Source organism: Heptranchias perlo, chromosome 4, assembly GCF_035084215.1.
Source record: "Heptranchias perlo isolate sHepPer1 chromosome 4, sHepPer1.hap1, whole genome shotgun sequence".
Taxonomy (NCBI): Eukaryota; Metazoa; Chordata; class Chondrichthyes; order Hexanchiformes; family Hexanchidae; genus Heptranchias; species Heptranchias perlo.
In genome coordinates, this window is record NC_090328.1 from 9,726,328 (window position 1) to 9,754,146 (window position 27,819).

Sequence of the window (27,819 nt, forward strand, 5' to 3'; positions counted from 1 at the left end):
GGGGATGAAGAGGAGCGGCGGGGGGGAGAGGCAGAGAGCCCAGAGTGGGGATGAAGGGGAGCGGCGGGGGGGAGAGGCAGAGAGCCCAGAGTGGGGATGAAGGGGAGCGGCGGGGGGGAGAGGCAGAGAGCCCAGTGCGGGGATGAAGAGGAGGAACGGGGGGGGAGAGAGGCAGAGAGCCCAGAGTGGGGATGAAGAGGAGCGGCGGGGGGGAGAGGCAGAGAGCCCAGTGCGGGGATGAAGAGGAGGAACGGGGGGGGAGAGAGGCAGAGAGCCCAGTGCGGGGATGAAGGGGAGCGGCGGGGGGGAGAGGCAGAGAGCCCAGAGTGGGGATGAAGGGGAGCGGCGGGGGGGAGAGGCAGAGAGCCCAGAGTGGGGATGAAGAGGAGCGGCGGGGGGGAGAGGCAGAGAGCCCAGAGTGGGGATGAAGGGGAGCGGCGGGGGGGAGAGGCAGAGAGCCCAGAGTGGGGATGAAGGGGAGCGGCGGGGGGGAGAGGCAGAGAGCCCAGTGCGGGGATGAAGAGGAGGAACGGGGGGGGAGAGAGGCAGAGAGCCCAGAGTGGGGATGAAGAGGAGCGGCGGGGGGGAGAGGCAGAGAGCCCAGTGCGGGGATGAAGAGGAGGAACGGGGGGGGAGAGAGGCAGAGAGCCCAGAGTGGGGATGAAGGGGAGCGGCGGGGGGGAGAGGCAGAGAGCCCAGAGTGGGGATGAAGGGGAGCGGCGGGGGGGAGAGGCAGAGAGCCCAGAGCGGGGATGAAGAGGAGCGGCGGGGGGGAGAGGCAGAGAGCCCAGAGTGGGGATGAAGGGGAGCGGCGGGGGGGAGAGGCAGAGAGCCCAGTGCGGGGATGAAGAGGAGGAACGGGGGGGGAGAGAGGCAGAGAGCCCAGTGCGGGGATGAAGAGGAGCGATGGGGGGGAGAGGCAGAGAGCCCAGAGCGGGGATGAATGGGAGCAGCGGGGGGGAGAGGCAGCGAATGGATTTGGGGAGGGCAAACAAGGCGAGGGAATACACAATAAATGGGAGGATACTGAGAGGTGTAGAGGGACAGAGGGACCTTGGAGTGCATGTCCACAGATCCCTGAAGGTAGCAGGACAGATAGATAAAGTGGCTAAGAGGCATACGGGATACTTTCCTTTATTAGCCGAGGCGTAGAATATAAGAGCAGGGAGGTTATGCTGGAACTGTATAAAACATTAGTTGGACCACAGCTTGAGTACTGCATACAGTTCTGGTCACCACTTTACAGGAAGGATGTGATTGGACTAGAGAGGGTACAGAGGAGATTTATAAGGATGTTGCCAGGGCTGGAGAATTTTAGCTATGAGAAAAGATTGGATAGACTGGGGTTATTTTCTTTGGAACAAAGGAGGCTGAGGGGAGATTTAATTGAGGTTTATAAAATTATGAGGGGCCTAGATAGAGTGGATTGGAAGGACCTATTTCACTTAGCAGAGGGGTCAGTGACCAGGGGGCATAGATTTAAAGTAATTGGTAGAAGGATTAGAGAGGAGCTGAGGAGAATTTTTTTCACCCAGAGGGTGGTGGGGGTCTGGAACTCACTGCTTGAAAGGGTGGTAGAGGCAGAAACCCTCAACTCATTTAAAAAGTACCTGGATGTGCACTTGAAGTGCCGTAACCTACAGGGCTACGGACCAAGTGCTGGAAAGTGGGAATAAGCTGGATAGCTCTATTTTTCCGGCCAGCACAGATGCAATGGGCCAAATGGCCACCTTCTGGGCCATAACTTTCTACGATTCTATGAAATATACCTTGCTTTGAGAAATAAAAACTTCACGGGAAAAGTCATCCAACCATGGCTAACTAGAGAAGTTAAGGATAGCATTAGATTAAAAGAAAAGGTTTATAATGTTGCCAAAAAGAGCAGTAAGCCTGAGGATTGGGACGACTTTAGAAATCAGCAAAGTATGACCAAGAAATTGATAAAGAGGGAGAAAATTGAAGACGAGAGTAAACTAGCAAGAAATATAAAAACAGATTGTAAGAGCTTCTACAAGTATGTAAAAAGGAAGAGAGTAGCAAAAGTAAACATGGGTCCCTTAGAGGCTGAGACAGGGGAAATTATAATGGGGAATAAGGAAATGGCAGAGACATTAAACAAATATTTTGTATCTGTCTTCACAGTAGAAGGCACACAAAATATATTGGGAATAGTGGGGAATCAAGGGTCTAATGAGGATGAGGAACTTAAAGTAATTAAGATTAGTAAAGAAAAGGTACTGGAGAAATTAATGGGACTAAAAACTGACAAATCCCCTGGACCTGGTGACCTACATCCTAGGGTTTTAAAAGGAGTGGCTGCAGAGATAGTGGATGCATTGGTTGTGATCTTCCAGAATTGTCCAGATTCTTGAAAGGTCCCAGTGGATTGGAATGTCCCGGAGGGGTCAAGGACAGAATCTATTTGGCTAGAGTTAAGGAACAATAGAGGTGCCATTACACTACTGGGTGTATTCTACAGGCCACCAACTAGTGGGAAGGATATAGAGGAACAAATTTACAGGGAAATTACAGAGAGGTGCAAAAGTAATGATAACGGGGGATTTCAACTATCCTAATACAGACTGGGATAATAATAATATAAGGCGCAAAGAGGGGGAGGAATTTTTGAAATGTGTTCAGGAGAACTTTCTTGACCAGTACGTTTCTGGCCCAACGAGGAAGGAGACATTGCTGGACTTGGTTCTGGGGAACGAGGCGGGCCAGGTGGAGCAAGTGTCAGTGGGGGAGCATTTAGGGAGCAGCGATCATAGTATCATAAGGTTTAGAATAGCTATGGAAAAGGACACGGACCACTCTAAAGTAAAAATACTCAATTGGAGAAGGGCGAATTTCACAGAGATGAGATCAGATCTGGCCTGGGTAAATTGGAACCACAGATTGGCAGGCAAAACTGTAATTAAACAGTGGGCGGCCTTTAAAGAGGAGATGATTCGGGTACAGATAAGGTATTGATAGAGTTTTTTGATGAGGTAACAGAGAGGGTAGATGAGGGCAATGCAGTTGATGTGGTGTATATGGATTTTCAAAAACCGTTTGTTGAAGTGCCGCATATTAGGATTACTATTAAGATTGCGACCCATGGAATAAAGGGGGCAATAGCAACATGGATACAGAATTAGCTAAATGACAGGAAACAGAGAGTAGTGGTGAACGGTTGTTTTTCGGACTGGAGGGAGGTGTGCAGTGGTGTTCCCCAGGGGTCGGTGCTGGGACCACTGCTTTTCTTGATACATATTAACGACTTGGACTTGGGAGCACAGAGCACAATTTCAAAATTTGCAGATGACACAAAACCTGGAAGGGTAGTGAATAGTGAGGAGGATAGTGATAGACTTCAAGAGGATATAGACAGGCTGGTGGCATGGGAGGACACGTGGCAGATTCTAACGAGGGAGAAAGGTCGGGCAACTAAAGCCAGATCTCCCTGGATGAGAAAGGAGATAGAGAATAAGATGAAACGGAAAAAAGGGGCATATGACAGGTGTCAGGTTGATAACACAAGTGAGAACCAGGCAGAATATAGAAAGTTCTGAGGGGAAGTGAGAAAGGAAATAAGAGGGGCAAAGAGAGAGTATGAGAATAGACTGGTGACCAACATAAAAGGGAATCCAAAAGTCTTCTACAGACATGTTAACAGTAAACGGGTAGAAAGAGGAGGGCTGGGGCCGATTAGGGACCATAAAGGAGATCTACTCACGGAGGCACTGGGTATAGCTGAGGTATTAAATGAGTACTTTGCATCGGTCTTCACCAAGCAAGAAGATGCTGCCAGAGTCTCAGTAAAGGAAGATATAATTAAGATACTGGATGGGCTAAAAATTGATAAAGAAGAGGTACTAGAAAGGCTAGCTGTACTTAAAGTAAATAAGTCACCTGGTCCAGATGGGATGCATCCTAGGTTGCTGAGGGAAGTAAGGGTGGAAATTGCGGAGGTACTGGCCATAATCTTCCAAACATCCTTAGATACAGGGGTGGTGCCAGAGGACTGGAGAATTGCAAATGTTACACCCTTGTTCAAAAAAGGGTCTAAGGATAAACCCAGCAACTATAAGCCAGTCAGTTTAACCTCGGTGGTGGGGAAACTTTTGGAAACGATAATCCGGGACAGAATTAACAACCACTTGGATGAATGTGGATTGATTAGGGAAAGCCAGCACGGATTTGTTTAACCAACTTGATAGAGTTTTTTGATGAGGTAACAGGGAGGATTGATGAGAGCAATGCAGTTGATGTGGTGTATATGATTTTCAAAAAGCGTTTGTTAATGTGCCGCATATTAGGCTTACTATTAAGATTGCGACCCATGGAATAAAGGGGGCAGTAGCAACATGGATACAGAATTGACTAAATGACAGGAAACAGAGAATAGTGGTGAATGGTTGTTTTTCGGACTGGAGGGAGGTGTGCAGCGATGTTCCCCAGGGGTCGGTGCTGGGACCACTGCTTTTCTTGATATATATATTAATGACTTGGACTTGGGTGTACAGGGCACAATTTCAAAATTTGCAGATGACACAAAACTTGGAAGGGTAGTGAATAGTGAGGAGGATAGTGATAGACTTCAAGAGGATATGGTGGAATGGGCAGACACATGATAGAAGAAGTTTAACGTGGAAAAATGCGAGGTGATGCATTTCAGTAGGAAAAATGAGAGGCAATATAAACTAGAGGGTGCAACTCTAAAAGGGGTGGAGGAACAGAGGGATCTGGGGGTATATGTGCACAAATCGGTGAAGGTAGCAGGGCAGGTTGAGAAAGTGGTTAAAAAAGCATACGGGGTCCTGGGCTTTATAAATAGAGGCATAGAGTACAAAAGCAAGGAAGTCATGATGAACCTTTATAAAACACACTGGTTCGACCACAACTGGAGTATTGTGTCCAGTTCTGGGCACCGCACTTCAGGAAAGATGTGAAGGCCTTAGAGAGGGTGCAGAGGAGATTTACTAGAATGATTCCAGGGATGACGGACTTAAATTACGTGGATAGACTGGAGAAGCTGGGATTGTTCTCCTTGGAACAGAGAAGGTTGCGAGGAGATTTGATAGAGATGTTCAAGATCATGAAGGGTCTAGACAGAGTAGATAGAGAGAAACTGTTCCCATTGGCGGAAGGGTCAAGAACCAGAGGACACAGATTTAAGGTGATTGACAAAAGAACCAAAGGCGATATGAGGAAAAACATTTTTACACAGCGAGTGGTTAGGATCTGGAATGCACTGCCCAAGGGGGTGGTGGAGGCAGATTCAATCATGGCCTTCAAAAGGGAACTGAATAAGTACTTGAAAGGAAAAAATGTGCAGGGCTACGGGGATAGGGCGGGGGAGTGGGACTAGCTGGATTGCTCATGCGTAGAGCTGGCGCGGACGCGATGGGCCGAATGGCCTCCTTCCGTGCTGTAACCTTCTATGATTCTATGATTCTGTTAGGTAGGAAATGTAACCCCGCTATTCAAGGGAGGAGGGAGAGAGAAAACAGGGAACTATAGGCCAATTAGCTTGACATCAGTAGTAGGAAAAATGCTAGAATCTATTATTAAGGATGTAGTAACAGGGCACTTAGAAAATCATAATATGATTAGGCGAGTCAACACGGCTTTATGAAAGGGAAATCGCATTTGACAAATCTATTAGAATATTTGAGGGTGTAAGTAGCTGGTAGATAAGGGGGAACCAGTCGATGTTGTATATATGGATTTTCAAAAGGCATTTGATCGGGTGCCACATAAGAGATTGTTACACAAAATTACGGCTTATGTGATTGGGGGTAATATATTAGCATGGATTGAAGGTTAATTAACGGACAGAAAACAGAGAGTAGAAATAAACGGGTCATTTTCAGGTTAGCAGATTGTAGCTAGTGGGGTACCACAGGGATCAGTGCTTGGGCCTCAGCTGTTTACAATATATGTCAATGACTTAGATGAGGGGACCGAGTGTAAAGTATCCAGGTTTGCTGATGATACAAAGCTAGGTGGGAAAGTAAGCAGTGAGGAGGACACAAAGAGTCTGCAAAGGGATATACTCAGGTTAAGTGAGTGGGCAAGAAGGTGGCAGATGGAGTATAATGTGGGAAAATGTGAAATTATCCACTTTGGTAGGAAGAATAGAAAAGCAGAATATTATTTAAAAGGTGAGAGACTACAAAATGTTGGTATCCAGAGGGATTCGGGTGTCCTTGTAACATGAATCAAAAAAGGTTAACATGCAGGTATAGCAAGCAATTAGGAAGGCAAATGGTATGTTAGTCTTTATTGCAAGGGGGTTGGAGTATAAGAGTAAGGAGGTCTTGCTGCAATTATGTCGGGCTCTGGTGAGACCACACCTGGAGTACTGTGTACAGTTTTGGTCTCCTTACCAAAGGAAGGATATACTTGCCATAGAGGGGGTGCAACGAAGGGTCACTAGATTGATTCCAGGGATAAGAGGGTTGACCTATCAGGAGCGATTGTGTGACTGGGCCTATACTCTCTAATCTAATTAGATCTCTGATCTGATTAAAACGTATAAAATTCTTAGAGGGCTTGACAGGGTAGATGCTGAGAGGATGTTTCCCCTGGCTGGAGAGTCTAGAACTAGGGGTCATAGTCTTAGGATAAGGGGTCGGCCATTTATGACCGAGATGACGAAAAATTTCTTCACTCAGAGGGTTGTGAATCTTTGGAATTCTTCACCCCAGAGGGCTGTGGATGCTCAGTTGTTGAGTATATTCAAGACTATGATCAATAAATTTTTAGACACAAAGGGAATCAAGGGATATGGGGATCGGTCGGGAAAGTGGAATTGAGGTGGAAGATCAGCCATGATCTGATTGAATGGCGGAGGAGGCTCGAGGGGCCGTATGGTCTCCTCCTGCTCCTATTTTTTATGTTCTTATGCTCCTCTTAGATCCAGACCGTTCTTTCATTTCCAGTTTACTGCCCAAGTGGTGAAGATGAACATCACTCCCCCCAAACTGGTGGTATTTTTTGAGCTGTTGATTGAGGGAGTAATGCTGGCCAGGACACTGGGGGACCTCTTTCCGCTTTTCTTCAAATAGTGCATTTTACATTCACTGGAACCACTGAAGCAGGTAGACATGGCCTTGGTGTAATGTCCCTTCTGAAACATGGCAACCTCTGGCCTTGGAAGGAGTGCAGCCCAGATTTACCAGAATGTTACCAGGGCTCCAAGAGTTAAATTATGAGGATAGATTGCGTAAGCTAGGCTTGTATTCCCTGGAATATAGAAGATTAAGAGGTGATCTAATTGAGGTGTTCAAGGTGATGGAAGGTTTTGATAGGGTAGATAGAGAGAAACTATTTCCTCTGGTGGGGGAGTCCAGAACAAAGGGGCATAATCTTGAAATCAGAGCCAGGCCATTCAGGGGAGAAGTTAGGAAACACTTCTTCACACAAAGGGTGGTAGAAGTGTGGAACCCTCTCCCACAAAAAGCAGTAGATGCTCAATTAATCATTTTAAATCTGAGATCGATACATATTTGCTAGCCAAGGGTATTAAGGGATATGAAGCCAAGGCAGGTGGATGGAGTTATGATACAGATGATCTCATTGAATGGTGGAACAGGCTAGAGGGGCTGAATGGCCTACTCCAGTTCCTATGTTCCTAATGCAGCACTCCCTCAGTAGTGTGGTGAAGGGAAGTGACATTGGGAGTTTCTTCCTCTTGCAAAGAATGATCAACATGGTCAATGGACTTCAGTGTAGGGATGAGACTCATCGTGTTGGGGGTGGGGGGTGGGGAGGTGGGGAGGAGGGAGGAAGTGTCTAGACAGGTTGCTCCGGCCATCTTGAGTATGGGGCAGGCTTGATGGACCAGCTGGTCTTTTCCTGCCCGTCAATTTTATATGTTCGTACTTGAGAAACAGTCAGATAGTGAGATGGTGGATGGATGAGCAAAAATGGGCCAATTGGTTTACCTCACCTATATCTATCCTATAATTTAGTTGAAAAAGTAATCAAATTGATAGCTTTATTCCTTGATTGATGTTATTACAAGTAGTTATGGAAACTTGATTTTGCTTTTTTCCTTAATAGCATTAGTGTGCCTTGAATTTCACTAAACTGCTCACATTATGCTAGTTAGATCTAAATGACCATGGTCTACTTGATTATCTCATAGTTATTTAGTGTCTTCAATAAATTGCAGTGTTTAGAAGAGTAATTCTAGAATTACATTATATGGCTCGTGTGGACCTGTTGGGCCGAATGGCCTGTTTTATGTGCTGTACATTCTATGTAATTAATTGAGCAAACAAAACGTACCTCATTTTATTCAAGTCACGCTGTTCAAGGATGAACACATTTAAGCCAAAGAATATTTCACACAGGCTAAATTGTCTGAGAATAGCAACAGGAAAAAAGGGCATCTGCAATTCTATAAAACATTTCCAAAAATGCCCTTCACTGGAAATAATACCAATCTGAGACACTTGTGGTTTATGTGGTTAAATCGTGTGCACTGAAGGGAATCTTATTTTTTTGGGTTTGTTCTAATATAGCGGCTTGTCCACTTGTGGTTGACAGGCTCAAATTGATACGACAGTGAAGAAACTATTTAACTTTCAGTTAAACTTTAAGTTTTCAGTTGTTTGTATTGATTAAAAAATAGATCTTGCTGAGCCTTTTTTTTGAGGTTTGAATGTTTTCAAGGTGCCTCAAGAGATCAGTCAGTGTCAGAGATTATGAAGCAATATATTTTTGTACTACGGTCCCCACCACTTACACTGCCCACGGTTATGGTGGACAACAACAACAATTTGCATTGCTTTAGTGCCTTTAATGTAATAAAAACATGGTGTGAGTTAGGATAGAGGCAGCAGAGTTTTGGATGAGCTCAAGTTTATGGAGGGTGGATGATGGGAGGCCGGCCAGGAGAGCATTGGAATAGTCAACTCTAGAGGTAACAAAGGCATGGATGAGGGTTTCAGCAGCAGATGAGCTGCTGATGAGCATCCAGCTCTACCTCACCACCATCTCTCTCAACCCCTCCACTGTCACTGATTTGTTACGCTGCTTGCCCGACATCCAGTACTGGATGAGCAGAAATTTCCTCCAACTAAATATTGGGAAGACTGAAGCCATTGTCTTTGGTCCCCACCACAAACTCCGTTCCCCAGCCACCGACTCCGTCCCTCTCCCTGGCCCATTGTCTGAGGCTGAACCAGACCGTTCGTAACCTACGACTGGATAGATGAGAATGGAATTGGGCGAGCACAGTCCCACCCAGCTGGCGTTGGAGGAGGATGGTGTGGTCAACCATGCCAAAGGCTACAGACAGGTCGAGAAGGATGAGGAGGGATAGTTTACCATGGTCACAGTCACATAGGATGTCATTTGTAACTTTGATAGGGGCCGTTTCGGTACCGTGGCAGGGGCGGAAACCTGATTAGAGGGATTCAAACATGAAGTTGCCGGAAAGATGGGCACGGATTTGGGAGAGGTGACAAGGAAGGAGAGGAAAGGGAGGTTGAAGTATTCCAATATTCCCTAGCTGTCACCAGAAGTTGGATCTGCAGTCAGCTTTCACACTTTCGTCTCATCCTTCATTCTTCATCCATTAACGATTTTGTGCTGCAATGACTCAATTTAATTTTACTCATGCCTGCTGCTTTATGAATGCGTGCACTCTCTCCCACACGGGGAGGAGGTAGGAAAAGCACTGTCTGAAAGGGTGATGGAAGCAGATTCAATTAGTAACTTTCAAAAGGGAATTGGATATATACTTGCAAAGGAAACATTAATGGGAAAAGAGCGGAAGAGTGAAATTAATTGAATAGCTCTTTCAAAGAGCCGGCACAAGCACGATGGGCCGAATGGCCTCCTCCTGTTCTGTAAGATTCTAAGATCCCATGAAAGGAGCTTGTCGTCTAGGAGACAATCCTTTTTTCATCACTGGCCTCCACCCTCTCCCCTCGCCTACATCTGTTTATTCTGGATGAGTATGATTACTACTCTGAAATTTCTTCACTGGTTTAATGGACCATCTGGTCTTTTCCTGCCCATCAATTTCATACGTTGGTTCTTCCAACAACACCAGATGAAACGCTCGTCCTTGCTCTTGCACCCTCACTGTGTTACGATCAACCTATGTAACAAAACCACTTTGAAAGCTAACAAATCTATCTTGCGATCTTGTTGAGAGAGCGGGATGCTGCAATGGGAAGATGGCAGGGTTGGTGTTCTGTTGTTACAGATATTCACGACCAACATCGAGATTATAGAGGATGTTTTGCCTCAGAAGACACACACATTACTGTCGGTGAGTTCAATCAGAGGATCTTTCCCTCCTTCATCTCCTAAATTGGTGGAATGGCCTTTTTCAGCCGAACCTACCTTGTGATCTTAAAACTCCTCATAACTGTCTCCTACTCTAACTCGTTCTTACCCAGGTCCTCAGAATAATGACATTTTCTATTCCTCTTTTTTGGAACTGAAGCTGACATTGTCTAGTCATCACTCCTCGGTTTCTTTCTTTCTAATCCTCTGCAACATTGGTGATGGCCTGCACTGTGGACATTATCCTCCCATCTCCGCCTCCACCTGGGTTTCTCAGTATAAAAAGGGCTTCTATCTCAATCGGTAGATAGACTTTTGGCAACTTTAAAGAGTTAACTCGGACTGCGTAAAAGTCTTGTTTCTGTTGGGATTGTGAAATTGGTGATATCATCGACAAAGGCTGCAGCCCGGGGCCAAAAGGCCAAGATTAATTTCAACAAGCAGCCAAACGCTTGAAGTTTTATTAAAGATTAAATGTTACGGATATTCACGACCAACGTTGAGATTATAAAGGATATTCTGCCTCAGAAGAAGCACACATTACAGTCGGTGAGTTCAATCAAAGGATTGCTCCCTTCTTCATCTCCCGACCGATGGCAATGATTTTACCCGATTTGTATGTCTTTAACTGCGCTAGTCCTAGAGGCAATTGGTTTCCAAAAGGCTTTATCCACTCTCCATCTCCATTCTGGTCTCGAGTTGTACAGAAAAACATGGGAAGGTCTAAAAAGAGAACTGAGTCTCCGGTCGGGGGTGATAAAGAGAATCTAAATGTAAACATGTGCCATCTGGCCTTAGTGAATGCTATAGTAACCTTTTTTTTTACAGAGATTGCACTCTTAGTTTCTCTTCTGGTCTTTAATTCTAAGATTTAGCCACAGGACTTAATACGAAATGAAACTTAATAGAAGTGATCCTTTCGCATAAAATGGATTTCTTAACTATTTCTCAATCTTAATCTCCAACACGTCCTGGGCACTCGACATGATTGCAAAGGAAGTTCGTTCAGTTATTTCACTCTCAGTTAAAATAAAAGGAAAGCAGCGCGTTGGTAGAAGTCAAGCAGAAATCGAGAAAGTAAATACATGGTAAGAACATTCCAGAATAAAGAAATGACCTGCTCTGACCCCACACTTTCTAACATAAGGTACAGGGGGCGTGTTTAAAACCAAAAGTCATTCATGGAGAATTCGGATTTGGAAATTAATTATTTTTTTTAACATGCCAACATATTTTATTCACGTTGACTGTTCTTCATCATTAAGGATCTGACTTCAGCCTACGTTGTACACAATAGACTTAATCCAAAATTACTTGCAAGACTCAGAGACAAAATGTAAACAATTTTACAACACCAAGTTATAGTCCAGCAATTTTATTTTAAATTCACAAGCTTTCGGAGGCTTCCTCCTTCCTCAGGTAAATGTTCAGGGTAAATGCCTCTGAGTCAGAAGACAAAATGTAGCTCATGATCTGAGCAGTTATCTCTGTGTAATATTTTCATACTGATTGCCTACTAAGTAGGTGTCAGCTAATCTCCAGCAAGGAGTTATTAATTCTTTTTCTATTACATTATTTTAAGTTTTGTACACTGTTCCTTAACCCTTAGACCGCTGGCAACGTTGTGATGTCAGTCTTGGCTCAGTGGGTAGCACTTTTGCCTCTGAGTCAGAAGACTGTGGATCTCGAGTCCCAGTCCCGAGACTTGAGCACAAAATCTGTGCTGAAACTCATGGTGGAGTGCTGCACTGTCGGAGGGGCTGAATGGAATGCTCTTGTTCCTGTCGAAACAGGTCCAGTCGAAGAGCTAGCACCAGCAAAGGCTTGACGGGCTGAATGGCTTCCCTCTTGTGCTTATGATTCTATAAAATGAATGTTGCAGAACAGTTGTCTAAGAAGAGTGATGTCTCTAATGAATTTGGCAAGTTGCAAATTCAAATGTTAAAACCGCAATATTCAATCTTCAAAAAAAAACCTGTCGAGATTATAAGAACTCCTTCAGTGTGCCTGGTCCAAAAATGAAAAGCAATTCAAGTAATTGTGTTTTCATAAGGAAAGACTTTGTAACAATCCTGGCAGTTTAACAGTCAATGCAGTTGTTTAAGTTATTGAATAAATTTGCATGAATAATAATTAAATTGGAATAATTGAGCTACCCTCAACTCTAGAGATTTGCTTGCGTTGTAAAGTTAATTTACTAACAAGCCACAGTCACCTTATCATTTAGCATTCTTTGCAATTGTTCCTTGCCCATTGTACATTTCTGTATAATAATCTGCAAGTAGCTTTTGCTAATAATTTATTTGAAAGGATTTGTTTAAACATAGGAACAGAGGAACAGGAGTAGGCCATTCAGTCCCTCGGGCCTGCCCCGCCATTCAATTGGCAGTCGTTCAGGCCGGGAGGCAACGATGAGCGTTCCTCGGGCCTGGGGAATCTGCTGCAAAGAGGTCCAATTCAACATCACTGAGGTTAAAGAGGTGGTGGGGGGCCACCTGCTCGTGGCAGACGTTCTGTATAAGAACGCCCCGCTCCAACTGATCAATGTGTAGGCCCCGACCCTCTGGACCGAGTGGATGGAAGTCTTCCAGCATCTCCCAATACTGCTGGCGACCTCCAGGCCGATCTTTCTCGCCGGAGACTTCAACTGCATCGTCGATGGGGCTGGACGATCCAGCAGGGCCGGCGGAATACTGGACACCACTTCCAAACTCCTGATAAAGTCGGTGAAAGATGCAAAGCTTTGTGACGTCTTCAGCAGCCCTGAAGACAGAGGGCCACAGAGATACTCCTGGTACAGGCCAGACGCGTCCGTCCGTTCCAGGATAGACTTCCTTTTTGTGTCCCCAACGCTCAAGGTCAGATCCACCAACGTCCAGCCGGTGTTCTTCTCTGACCACTGTCTCCTCCTGGCCAACTGTCAATCGCAGGTGGACCAGAGGGTGGGCAGGGGGATATGGAAGCTGAACGTGAGACTGTTGACCCCGGAGATCATTGAGGAACTAAAGAGGGTTTACACAGGTTGGAGGACTGTGAAACCCCTCTTTGACTCCACAGTGCACTGGTGGGAAGCGATCGAGGCCAACATCAAGAGGTTCTTCATCCTCAAAGAAGTTCAGAAGGTGAGAGAGAGAGAGAGGGAAATGTTACACCTCCATAAAAGCTTGCAGTATCTGCTCCAGCTGCAGTCGATGGGAGTCGATGTTGGGGAGGATCACAGAGAGGTGAAGGGCCAGCAAGCCTCGCTCTTCACCTCCGAGGCCTCAGTGATCATCTTCCGGTCCAGAGTCCGCACCATGGAGCAGGACGAGAAATGCTCGTACTTCTTCTTCCAGAAGCTGCAGAGAGTCCTCTGTGATCAGCAGCCTGAAAGAGGAAGACAGCTCGCTGACGTCTTCGCAGGCCGACATACTGAGGATCAGCAAATCCTTTTATGCTGGGCTGTACGACTCGAAGCCCACAGACAGCACGGCCTCCCAGTCCTTCCTGTCCTCTATCACGGAGGTCTTAGAGGATGGCGAGCGGGAGAGCATGGATCGGCCACTGACCTTGGACGAGCTGACAAAGGCCGTCCGGTCCTTTGAGAAGAGTAGAACTCCCAGAAGCGACGGCTTACTGGTTGAGTTGTACTCGGCTCTGTGGGACTGGATAGACCCAGAACTACTGGAAGTGTACGGGGGTATGCTTCTGGCAGGCAGCATGTCAGAGTCCATGAGGAAAGGCATCATCACCCTCATCTACAAACAGAAGGGGGAGAGGGAAGAAATCAGAAATTGGCGACCCATTTCCTTGCTAAATGTCAACTTCAAGATTCAGCCTAAGGCCATCGCCAACAGGCTCAGGTCTGCTCTGGAGCAGGTGATTCACCCCGATCAGACCTGTACTGTACCCGGCAGGAAGATCTCTGATAGCCTTGTGCTGCTCAGGGATACGATCGCCTACGTGCAGGACAAGTGGGTGAACACCTGCCTCATCAGCCTGGACCAGGAGAAGGCCTTTGACAGAATATCCCACACGTACATGATCGACGTGCTCTCCAAAATGGGTTTTGGGGAGGGAGTCCGCGATTGGATCCGACTGCTCTACGCGGACATCCGTAGCGCAGTCCTAATCAACGGGTGGGAATCAGAGAACTTTCTGATCAGATCTGGAGTCAGGCAGGGCTGTCCTCTCTCTGCAGTCTTGTTCGTATGTTGTATCGAGCCATTTGCCACGTCCATCAGGAAGGACGCAGATATCGGGAGGGTGACAATCCCAGGCAGTGGAGGCTCTCAGGTTAAGGCTTCCCTGTACATGGACTACGTCACCATCTTCTGCTTCGACCTGCAGTCGGTCTACACCCTGATGGGTATCTGCGACCCTTTTGGGCTGGCCTCGGGGGCAGGAGTGAAAAGGAGTAAGATCAAGGCCATGTTCTTTGGCAGGTGGGAGGCCTGATCCTTTGTCCTCTTCACCGTCAGGTCCGACTACCTGAAGGTGCTGGGGATCTGGTTCGGGGTGCCCCTGGCCTGCACAAAGAACTGGGAGGAGCGGATCGCCAAGGCCAAACAGAAACTCGGTATGTGGGTGGGGCGATCCCTCTCCATAACCGGCAGGAACCTAGTGTTAAGGTGCGAGGTACTCGCGGTGTTGTTCTACGTGGCCCAGGTCTGGCCCATTCCCCACAACTCCGCCGTCAGTCACCCGAGCTATCTTCCACTTTGTCTGGAGGACCAAGGTGAACCGTGTCCGTAGGGACACCATGTACAAGGCCCCAGACAAAGTGGGGGGGGAGCGTCCCCCATGGCGCTCTGATCCTGATGGCCACCTTTGTGTGTAGCTGCCTCAGGATGTGTGTAGAGCCCCAGTATGCAAACACCAAATGTCACTACGTGCTGAGTTTCTACCTGGCCAACACACTGGGAAGGCTGGGTCTGGCCACGCTGGCCGAGCAGACGCAGGACATCCCATCGAGCTGGACCGCCTCCCCCACCTAACCCAGGTGGAGAAGTTCCTGAGGAGGAACCCCTTCCACCACAAGGCCGTCAGACAGTGGTCAACACAAAACGTCCTGAGAGTCCTGCAAGGAAAGGAGAGCGTGGACTCGATTGGTTTCTTTCCTGACCAGACGGTCGATGCCATTTGGCAGAATGTCTCGTCCCCAGAACTGACCAACAGGCACCAGGACATGGCCTGGATGGTCGTGAGAAGGGCCGTCCCAGGGCGGTCCTTCCAATATGCTGTGGCGGGGAGGAGACCGTCTCCCACCTCCTGATGGACTGCCCCTTTGCTCAGAGGGTGTGGACAGACATGCGTTGGTATCTGTCCCAGTTCATCCGCAACAGCTCGGTAACACAGGACGCTGTGCTCTACGGGCTGTTCCCCGGGACGCACACCGAGACAGACATCACCTGCGGCTGGAAGACCATCAACTCGGTGAAGGAGGCCCTTTGGTCTGCTCGAAACCTGCTGGTCTTCCGGCTGAAGGAGCTGTCCACGACCGAGTGCTGCCGACTGGCACATTCCAAGGTCCAGGAGTACGTGCTGCAGGACGCACTGGAGCGAGTTGCAGCCTACGCAAAGGCTGTATGGGGAAAGGCCACCATATAAAGCCACCCCACCTTGTATTGTATTGTACACCATGAATCATAAAGAATATACTGTGTTTAAATTGTAACATTGAGATCGCACTGTGTACAATCTGTAATGTATTGGTTTGAATTGTACTGGTTTGAAATTGTGATATTTACATTGAACTGTGTGTATCTTAAAATTCTATGAAATAAAGTATATTTTGAAATTTTTAAAAAATGGCTGATCCATATCTCAACTTCATTTTCCCACCTTAGCTCCATATCCCCTGATACCCTGATACCCTGACCCACCAAACATCTATTGATCTCAGCCTTGAAAGCTCCAATTATCCCAGCATCTACAGCCTTTTGGGGGAGCGAGATATAGATCTCTACGTTCCTTTGTGTGAAAAAGTGCTTCCTGATTTCATTCCTGAATGGCCTGGTTCTAATTTTAAGATTGCGTCTCCTTGTTCTTGATTTCCCCACCAGAGGAAATAGTTTCTCCATATCTACCCTATCGAATCCTTTCAATATTTTAAACACCTCGATCAGATCACCTCTCAATCTTCTATATTCAAGGGAATACAAATCAAGTTTGTGCAATCTGCCCTCATAATTTAACCCTCCAAGCCCTGGTATCATTCTGGTGAAAACTTTCTGTTCAATTTTAACCCGTCTTATTCTGGTCCTTAACTGTTTTTCTTGTTCACAAGGACATGACAATGGCATGTACCCTCACTGGGTGTAAATTCACTTTAAAATTGGTTGCTTAAAAGCCAATGAGGTTGGATTTTCTTGTGCTAGACCGAAATCGGGCGGCATGGTGGCAGAAACATCAAGGAAATCGGTGGGCAGGCCTATTGACACATACTTTCCCCTGGCAGATCCACTGTAAATCCTCTCCACCCACCCCCCGCCATTGCAGAGGTCTCAGCTATCCAATGCTTGCCCACGTTGCTGCATTTAAGTGATGGCATTGGGGAGTTGGGGCAGGAAACCTGGCTCATTTCTCACCTCAGCTGCTGCCGACCCCCAGGAACTGCCATGGGAGGGGTGGCAGTTAGACCCTGGGGCAGCAGCTGAATGCTGGAGAGAGAGGGCAAAGTATTGGGCTCCTCTCCCTCCAGTCAAGCCCTTTAATCTCTTCTTGGAAGTCGCTTGGCCTGTGGAACCCCCTTTAACTGAAGGCCTCCTCCTTTTCCGCTGCCGGAGTGGGTGTCCCATAGTGAAACACCATCTCAAGATGCTAGGTGTGGCTCAGTTGGTAGGACTGCTTGCTCTCTCTCTGAGAGTAAATAAGGTCATAGGTTCAAGTCCCACTCCAGAGGACCTGAGTATATAATCCAGCCAAACTCCTATATCTGGGAGACTTTTTCCCCAGAATTTTCTGAAATGGTTGCTAATTGTTTCTTAACTGATGGAAACTTAGAAAGCTAGACATTACTTTTTGGTGCTATTAAATGGGTTAGTACCTGCGTTAAAATAACGGTTGGGAAAGGCATGGATGTTAGGGAACTTGGGGAAATAAATAGTGATGTCTTGAGGAGTGTACATATTACAGAGAGGGAGGTGCTGGAAGTCTTAACGCGCAACAAGGTAGATAAATCTCCGGGACCTGATGAAATGTATCCCAGGACGTTATGGGAGGTTAGGGAGGAAATTGCGGGTCCCCTAGCAGAGATATTTGAATCATCCACCGCTACAGGTGAGGTGCCTGAAGATTGGAGGGTAGCAAATGTTGTGCCTTTGTTTAAGAAGGGCGGCAGGGAAAAGCCTGGGAACTACAGACCAGTGAGCCTGACATCTGTAGTGGGTAAGTTGTTAGAGGGTATTCTGAGGGACAGGATCTACAGGCATTTGGAGAGGCAGGGACTAATTAGGAACAGTCAGCATGGTTTTGTGAGAGGAAAATCATGTCTCACGAATTTGATTGAGTTTTTTGAAGGGGTAACCAAGAAGATAGATGAGGGCTGTGCAGTAGACGTGGTCTACATGGACTTCAGCAAAGCATTTGACAAGGTACCGCATGGTAGGTTGTTACATAAGGTTAAATCTCATGGGATCCAAGGTGAGGTAGCCAATTGGATACAAAATTGGCTTGACGACAGAAGACAGAGGGTGGTTGTCGAGGGTTGTTTTTCAAACTGGATGCCTGTGTCCAGCGGTGTGCCTCAGGGATCGGTGCTGGGTCCGCTGTTATTTGTTATTTATATTAATGATTTGGATGAGAATTTAGGAGGCACGGTTAGTAAGTTTGCAGATGACACCAAGATTGGTGGCATTGTGGACAGTGAAGAAGGTTATCTAGGATTGCAACGGGATCTTGATAAATTTGGCCAGTGGGCCGATGAATGGCAGATGGAGTTTAATTTAGATAAATGTGAGGTGATGCATTTTGGTAGATCGAATCGGGCCAGGACCTACTCCGTTAATGGTAGGGCGTTGGGGAGAGTTATAGAACAAAGAGATCTGGGAGTACAGATTCATAGCTCCTTGAAAGTGGAGTCACAGGTGGATAGGGTGGTGAAGAAGGCATTCAGCATGCTTGGTTTCATTGGTCAGAACATTGAATGCAGGAGTTGGGATGTCTTGTTGAAGTTATACAGGGCATTGGTGAGGCCACACTTGGAGTACTGTGTACAGTTCTGGTCACCCTATTATAGAAAGGATATTATTAAACTAGAAAGAGTGCAGAAAAGATTTACTAGGATGCTACCGGGACTTGATGGTTTGACTTACAGGGAGAGGTTAGACAGACTGGGACTTTTTTCCCTGGAGAGTAGGAGGTTAAGGGGTGATCTTATAGAAGTCTATAAAATAATGAGGGGCATAGATAAGGTCGATAGTCAAAATCTTTTCCCAAAGGTAGGGGAGTCTATAACGAGGGGGCATAGATTTAAGGTGAGAGGGGAGAGATACAAAAGGGTCCAGAGGGGCAATTTTTTCACTCAAAGGGTGGTGAGTGTCTGGAACGAGCTGCCAGAGGCAGTAGTAGAGGCGGGTACAATTTTGTCTTTTAAAAAGCATTTGGACAGTTACATGGGTAAGATGGGTATAGAGGGATATGGGCCAAGTGCAGGCAATTGGGACTAGCTTAGTGGTATAAACTGGGCGACATGGACATGTTGGGCCGAAGGGCCTGTTTCCATGTTGTAACTTCTATAATGTCTTGGGAGTGATTTAAGCATTTGTCCCGCCCAAAACAGGCGGACCTGCCATTCGCCCATTTACAGGCTCGCCTGAAAATTCCACAGGAGGGACTTGAGCTTCCAAGGAGTGGCCGATAGTTGATAATTGCTTGCTTTAACTCCTACCTGACAAGAAGTCAATGTAATTTTTTATTCAAAGGATGGAACATAGGAACATAGGGTCAGGAGTACGCCATTTGGCCCCTCGAGTCTGTTCCGCCATTCAATTAGATCTTGGCTGATCTGTATTGTAATTCTATTTAGTTGTTAGTCGTGGCTCAGTGGGTAGCATTCTTGCCCTTGAGTCAGAAGGTCATGGGTTCATGTCTTACTCCAGAGACTTGAGCAATTAATCTAGGCTGTTGCTCCTGATGTAGTCCTGAGGGAGTGCTGCACTTTCAGAAGGGTGCCAGCTTTCTGATAAAACATTAATATAAGATCCTATCTGCCTTCTGAGGTGGATGTAAAAGACCACCATGGGACTATTTGAAGAAAAGCAGGAGAGTTGTTCTGGCCAACATTTAGCCCTCAACCAGAAACAGATTATCTTGTCATTTGTGCGACCTTGTTGTTCGCAAATTGACTGCTGCATTTGTCTACATTATGACAGTGGTGACACTTTAAAAGTAATTTGTTGGCTGTGAATTACTTTAGGATGTACTGAGGTGCTATATAACTGCAAGTTCTTTCTTTCGTTCCATAGGGAGGAGGCACTCAGGATGCAGCTAATGTTTAACCTCAACTCCTTTTACTATTATACTCTGTAAAGAGAATTGGAAGAGTATAAGGCCATAACATTTCATGGAGGTTCTCCTGGTCTCCCCCTGTAACTCTTCAGGAGGCTGATAAGATGGTGGAGACCCGGTATGGCTCAATAAGCAAAACGCTTACTTTATTCTCGGCATGTGGGCGACTTTGGCGAGGCCGGCATTTCTAGCCCTTCCCTGGTTGCCCTGAGAAGGTGGTGGCGGGCTTTCTCCTTGAGTTGTAATGGTTGGTCTACAACTGAGTGACTTGCTAGGCCACTTCAGAAAGCATTAAGAGGCAACCATGACTGGAGTCATGTGTAGACCTGACCAGGCGGAGTGACAGCTTCCCTTTCATTGGTAAACCGCTTGGGTTTCTGCTCTAATCCGGATGCTTTAATCATGGTCATTTTATTTCCTCAAAGGGTTGTAGAAATCTGGGACTCTCTCCCCCAAAAAGCTGTTGAGACTGGGGGTCAATTGAAAATTTCAAAACTGAGATTGATAGATTTTTTTAAGCAAGGGTATTAAGGGTTATGGAATGAAAGTGGGCAGATGGAGTTAACATACAGATCAGCCATGATCTAATTTAATGGCGGAACAGGCTCGAGGGCCTGAATGGCCTACACCTGTTCCTATGATGCTAGCCCACAAGTGACTAGATTTATTGAATTGAATTTCTCAACTTTCCACAGTGGGACTTGACCTTTGCACATAGCCACTGCATTACTGTAGTAATTGAGGCTGTCAAACAATTTGTGCTGATTGCGTACAAACACGTACATTCGTGTGCTCTAGTATGAAGGTGCCGAACCCAGTTAACACCTGACCCTTAATAAACGTTAATAAAAGAGGAGACGATCACTTGGTCTGTCTGGTCTGAAGTACAAATGAGGAACACTCATAAAGCATGCACCCCTTCATCAATGATTCCTGATGAAAGAGATGATATTTAGTCTCCTGTTCTAAATATCTGACCTTTTTGACACGGAGCAGATGAAAGAGCTGACAGCAGACATCGTTTGATCCCTGCTCAATCTCTTCTAAAATCTCCTTACCAAGGTGAACGACGACAGAGATGAAATGGCTTCTTCCTGGGACTTAGCAAAGCGTGAAGGAAACTCTTATTGCCACAATGAGCTGATCAACATTTGGTCGTGAAATATTGCTGGACTATTTTCTCAATTTTTTTGAAACCCGTGAAATTGTCTCCTGGCAACAACTTGTTTTTTGTGTATTGAAGCCAGCTAGAAAGATTTGAACCTTATAGCGACTGAAAAACTTAGGGACAGTCTCCTGGTTTGCCAAAACTGATTTCCCAATGCATCCCTCCGGCCAAACTTACTTCAGATGGTTAGCCGACACCTGAAATTTTGATTTGATGATTCACAAGACCACGAGATAGTTATTGGTGAGGGCGCCATTGGCCCATCGAGAAAAATCTCCAGTAACCCCCAGTTTCAGAATTGCCCTTGATCCAGAGGACGTCAGTTCAAATCCCACCGTGCCAACTGTGGAATTTGAATTTAGTTGAAAACAAAAATCTGAAAATAAAAAGCTGGAATCAGTAAATGTGACCATGAAACTGTCGGATTGTCGTAAAAACCCAAATGATTCAATAATGTCCTTTAGGGAAGGAAACCTGCCGTCCTTACCCGGTCTGGCCTATAGGTGACTCCAGACCCACACCAACGTGGTTGACTCTTAACTGCCCTCTGAAGTGGCCTAGCGAGCCATTTCGTTGTATCAGGGCATTTCTCAGGGCAACTAGGGATGGGCAATAAATGCCAGCCTTGCCAGCGAGGCCCACATCCGAGAATGAAAATTTATTTTAAAAATTGTGATAATGTCAGTGACCAGCTTTAATTATGTTGGTTGAGAGCTAAACGTTGGCCAGGACACCAGGGAGAACTCCCCCCTTCTCTTCTTCAAAATAGACACGGGGCCTTTTTGCGTCCACCTGATAGGGCAGATGAGGCCTTGGTTTAACGTCTCATCCAAAGGAGAGTTCCGCTGGTGTTCTGGCCAACATTACTCCCACCCCCTCAACCAAATCATCAAAAGCAGGTGACCTCTTCTCGTCTCGTTGCTCCTTGTGAGACTTTGCTGTGTGCAAATAACTGCCAAGTTTCCCATACAACAACTAGCATTACACTTGAGAATATTTCACCGGGTGTGAATCTCTTTTGCCTCTGAGGAGTGTGATGAGATAATGTAGCAAGTCCTTCTTAATGAGCTCATTTTGTTTGGTAACAAAGTGCGGTTAAGGAGAAATGCGTGCGAAGGGATTTGCGCACTTCGATTACACCTTGTCGATATTTAAGATCATTGTTGAAACGAGAGGCCACGCTTTGACAGGAATGACATCCAGTGAGCGAACTCTTTCCCTACGCTGTAATTCCAGTGACTTCGCATTTGGCTCACTCTTCACTGCCATTCTGTGCTGACGGTTCTGTTGCCGCGATTCCTTTCACAGCAACGGCGCAATGCTGATAATTGGAAAGATGTAGTATCCCTGAGACTAATCATGGCCAGCAGCAGTCACTTCAATTATTCAAGCCCTTGACTATCAGAGGAATGATTAAGAAGCTTTCGAGAAACGGCAGTATCGCCAGTTGGTTGTGATGCCGAGGTTTTCACAGCAATGCAAGCCATCGATATTAAAGTGCTCTTCATCCAACAAACACAATTGACCAACTAATATGCGTGATCAGTTTTTGTTCGGTCTCAGTCTTGAAAGTTTCATTTGACCCCCCCAACATCCACAGCCTTTTGGGGGGGGGGAAGTTCCAGATTTCCACTACCCTGAAAAAGTGCTTCCTGATCTCACTCCTGAATGTAAGGAATCTTACAACACCAGGTTATAGTCTAACAGTTTTATTTGAAAATCACAAGCTTTCGGAGGCTTTCTCCTTCGTCAGGTGAGTGTGGAATTCCTTGAAAGTTACCGTATATATAGTTATAGAACAATGCCTGGTGATTACAGATAATCTTTCCAACTGCCCGTTATCAAGGCAATCAAAGGAATTGAATAGTGTTCAGACAGAGAGACATTACATACAAGACTACCGAATATACAAACGGCCAGAACCAAAGACAGAGGGAGAGAGAGAGAGAGAGAGAAACATCCGAAAGGAAGAGAAAGAGAGAGAATGACCGGTTGTATTAAAAACAGATGACATTTTTTTCCCGCTGGTGGGGTTACGTGTAGCATGACAATCACCAGGCATTGTTCTCTGTCTATCGATGCGGTAACTTTCAAGGAATTCCACACTCACCTGATGAAGGAGAAAGCCTCCGAAAGCTTGTGATTTTCAAATAAAACTGTTGGACTATAACCTGGTGTTGTAAGATTCCTTACATTTGTCCACCCCAGTCCATCACCGGCATCTCCACGTCATCACTCCTGAATGGCCTAGCTTTAATTTTAAGATTATGTCCCCTTTGTTCTTCATGCCCCCCACCAGAGGGATTAGATCACCACTCAACTTTCTAACTCTTAATTAAACCCGTCCATACTAACATATAAACTCAAAACGTATGTACCGAGAAAAGGTTTTCTTTACCATTTCTTAGCTGTTTCCTCCCTTCCTTAGTAATGGTGACTCATGCTGGGTTACGGTTGTTTAAATGTTAGTAGCTCTCCACCAAGCAGCCATGTGTGAGCTTAGACAGTGTGCATTAGCAGGCTAGTCAAACACAGGAGCTTCATAGCCATGTCTGCTTCTTGTCCACACATGGGCAATTCCAGTGGATGGCCTGCTTGCCAACTGTAAGTGTTTTAAGTTGGCAGTCAATGTTTGAAATCCATAGTTGAGCTTGTTCAAGGATTAGCAGACTTTTTTCCACTGTTTGTCAATCTCAACCTATCAGATCAGTTGGAAGCTGGAACTGGAGCTATCAGAACCAATCAAATCAGTTGGAAGGTGGGGCCGGAGCTTGTCAGAACCAATCAGATCGGTTGGAAGGTGGGGCCGGAGCTTGTCAGAGCCAATCAGATTGGTTGGAAGGTGGGGCCGGAGTTTGTCAGAACCAATCAGATTGGTTGGAAGGTGGGGCCGGAGCTTGTCAGAACCAATCAGATCAGTTGGAAGGTGGGGTGGGGTGGGGGGGGGGGCCAGAGCTTGTCAGAACCAATCATATCAGTTGGAAGGTGGGGCTGAAGCCTGTCAGAACCAATCAGATCAGTTGGAAGGAGGGGCCGGAGCTTGTCAGAACCAATCAGATCAGTTGGAAGGTGGGGCTGAAGCCTGTCAGTACCAATATTATATTTTCTCTCCCCATTGGTTGTACACAAACTTGAAGCTGAAAAATATTAAGATGAGCTGATGGTTTCTGAGAAACACAGTTTCCTATTTAATGTTTGACTCTGAAGAAGTTGCCTATAACAAATAAGCAACTAAAATGGCTGCTTTTTAAAACTTCTCATTTTTTCTCCAAGGAACATTCTGGGCCATGTGTAGCTCTTATCTTTGGTGAAGATTTATTGCTTTTTTTAAGATTATTTCAGCTGCTCTAAGTCATTTCAAGTCTAAGTAACCCTTTAACGGTGTGGTAAGTCTTAATTACTGCCAAACAACCTCACTGGCACTGAAAATCAACTTTTACACGTGTGGAGTCTCATTCCTTCAGATTTTAATTATTGTTGGACATTTAAAAAAAATTAAATACATTTATTTTGCTTTCTCTTTCTGTCTCTTTTATCTAAGTCTCGTAATTCAATCTTTCTTACCCTCTCTTTATTTTGCTTTCTGTACCTGATTTGACATAGAATTCACTATTCTAACTTACACTTCCTGGTTCTGACTGCGCTGTTATTAACGATGCTTCAACCTGATTGGTTAAGGAGATACACAGTTGCTTGCCCTGTTCACACAGGTCCCAGATGCCCTGTAGAGAGCGCTGCGCTGTTTGGCTGTCCCGCTCACAGTAATTTGCCGTGCAAAAGCGCATAGAAAATCTATGGGCAAGTGAAAGTCTAACGAAAGGCCAGTGCCATCCGTTCACCGCTCACAGCAAAATCCAGCCCATTAATCGGCTTCATTCGAGGATTCCCGTCACTGCATTTGTGAAACTGCCACTGTTTGCAAACAAAATAGGGAGTGGGATTGAGGCGGTGATGAGTTTTTCTTGATTTCTATATTTAGGGTCTTGTTACTGGGATTCAGATTTGCTTGTTTGTTGGTAAGCTATAAAGCCTGGTTATGTTCTGTAGCTTTGAAGGCTGTTTTCAGCTTATCCTGGAACTCCCTTCCTAACAGCACTGTGGGAGAACCGTCACCACACGGACTGCAGCGGTTCAAGAAGGCGGCTCACCACCACCTTCTCGAGGGCAATTAGGGATGGGCAATAAATGCCGGCCTTGCCAGCGACGCCCGCATCCCGTGAACGAATAAAAAAAAAAAAAAAAAAAGTCCTCAGGGAGAGAGACCACACTGTTATTCCGCTATAATGGCCGACATTCATTGGAGGTAGTGGGGAGTGACATTAATAATCAATGAAAACAACAGCAACCTGTATTTTTATAGTATCTCTTCAGTGGTGAAAAATAGTTACCCAGCGGTAGCTGAGAGAGAAAGAAAGAGTAAACTTGCATTTATATATCACCTTTCACGACCTCAGGACATCCCAAAGCGCTTCACAGCCGATGAAGTACTTTTGAAGTGTAGTCACTGTTGTCATGTACGAAAGGCGGCAGCCAATTTGCGCACAGCAAGGTCCCACAAGCAGCAATGTGATAATGACCAGGTAATCTGTTTTAGGTGTTTGTTGACGGATAAATACTGACCAGGACACCAGGGAGAACTCAACGGCTCTTCTTCGAAATAGTGCCTTGGGATCTTTAATGTCCGCCTGAGAGGGCAGATGGGGCCTCGGTTTGAAAGTCAGCACCCCCTCAGTACGGCAGTGGGAGTGTCAGCCTAGATTTTGTGCTCAAGTCTCTGGAGTGGGACTTGAACTCACAACCTTCTGACTCTCAGGCCTGCAGCAGCAGTTGGATTTGCTCCCGTGTTTCCACATGCAAATCCCTACCAAGAGGCCTTTCTGCGCCTCAGGCCTATTGAACCCAGAAATACAGGCGGGTTCAAGGTTAGATCACTTCGGGCCCTCTCTGTCCGACATAGGGTCAACGTTAATGGATGGAAGGTCTCGGCTTGGAGTCTGGGTGATGAAGTGGAATATTTACCTCAATTCTCATTCACTCTATGGTTCGACCATCGTCCCGGTGCTGCTGACCGATCTACTGGCTCAATTCTTTTCTTCCTCACACGCGATTTCGTGCAATCGCATCACAAAGGACGACTGGCGATTTCCTACCTCGATATATGACAGCGTCTGATTTGCTGCCTGCCATCCCACACTTTTTTAGGTGCACTCCCCTGTCAACTGCCCATCCTACATTGTTGGCGACTCTCTCAGTTCTTGTGATTAACTCTAAGTGATGTCATGAGCAAGTCCAAGGATCGGCTGTGCTCGCTGTTACAACATTTCAAATTCCATTTTTTTCATTTGCTCTTGGGAGGTGGGACAACGCAACATTTTCACTGCCAATCCAGAGGTGTTGCCCTGAGGGCATTAAGAACCAACCATAGAAGTGCCCATATAGGCCAGACTGGATAGGGGTGAGAAGTTCCCTTCCCTGAAGGACATCAGTGAACTAATTGGGCTTTTACAACAACCTAGAAGCTTATTTATTTTTTTCCATAGTACTGGCCCACAAATTATCAGATTTATTGAATTCAATCTCACAATTTGCCATGATGGGATTTGAACTCACAACCTCTAGATTGCTAGTCCAGTAGCATTGCCTTTAGTATGCACACGCCACATTACATTTTCTGATCGGTTTGATGTTGCAGATCACTGACTTTGCATTAGACTTGCTCTTGTTAACTGATTGTGGCATGACATTACATTGAGGGTAAAACGGGCCCTTCTGTCGTTCACCTTGACTGGAACTGTCCAGTCAATATCATCTCCTGTCTGAATAGCATCCATAAAAGAAAAATCATTCTCACTCTCAGACTGTTTTTCCAATCCATAAACTTTCTTTTTTACTTCTTGCTTGTGGTTTTTGCACACTTCAGAAAAACAATGTTGTTTTATAACACTGTATTCATGTTTAACCGCCCACTGGACATTATTGCTTTTATGACAGCGATTACGATGCACGGTCTGTTGATTTGATTTTTAATTGCCTGAAGTGACATCTCCGCCTCACATTAATTACAGCACTCCTAGTATTATACAAATCCGTGACCTCCACCACCTAGAGGGCAGCAGGTGCATGGGAACAACACCACCTCCAAGTCAGACACCATCCCAACATGGACATCTATCGCCGTTCCTTCATCGTCGCTGGGTCAAAATCCTGGAACTCCCTTCCTAACAGCACTGTGGGAGAACCGTCACCACACGGACTGCAGCGGTTCAAGAAGGCGGCTCACCACCACCTTCTCAAGGGCAATTATGGATGGGCAATAAATGCCGGCCTTGCCAGCGACACCCACATCCCCAGAATGAATAACAAATAAATACAGTTGTTCTGGCTGTGCTTGCTGGTGTCTGCTGTTCTGCAGATATCAACTGCTTTCTTTAGACCTTGGATCTTTTTTCTTACTTCTCTGCCTCGCAACAATAACAACAACAATTTGCATTTATATAGCGCTTTTAACATAGTAAAATGACCCAAGGTGCTTCACAGGAGCGATTATCAAACAAAATTTGACACGGAGCCAAATAAGGAGATATTAGGACAGGTGCCCAGAAGCTTGGTCAAAGAGGTAGATCTTAAGGAGCGTCTTAAAGGAGGAGAGAGAGGTAGAGAGGCGGAGAGGGTTAAGGGAAGGAATTCCAGAGTTTAGGGCCTAGGCAGCTGAAAGCACGGCCGCCAATGGTGGAGTGATTAAAATCGGGGATGCGCAAGAGGCCAGAATTGGAGGAGCACAGAGATCTCGGAGGACTGGAGGAGGTGTGGACATGGAGGGATTTGAAAACAAGGATGAGAAACCCAGAACTTATTCAGTTCTTTTGTCC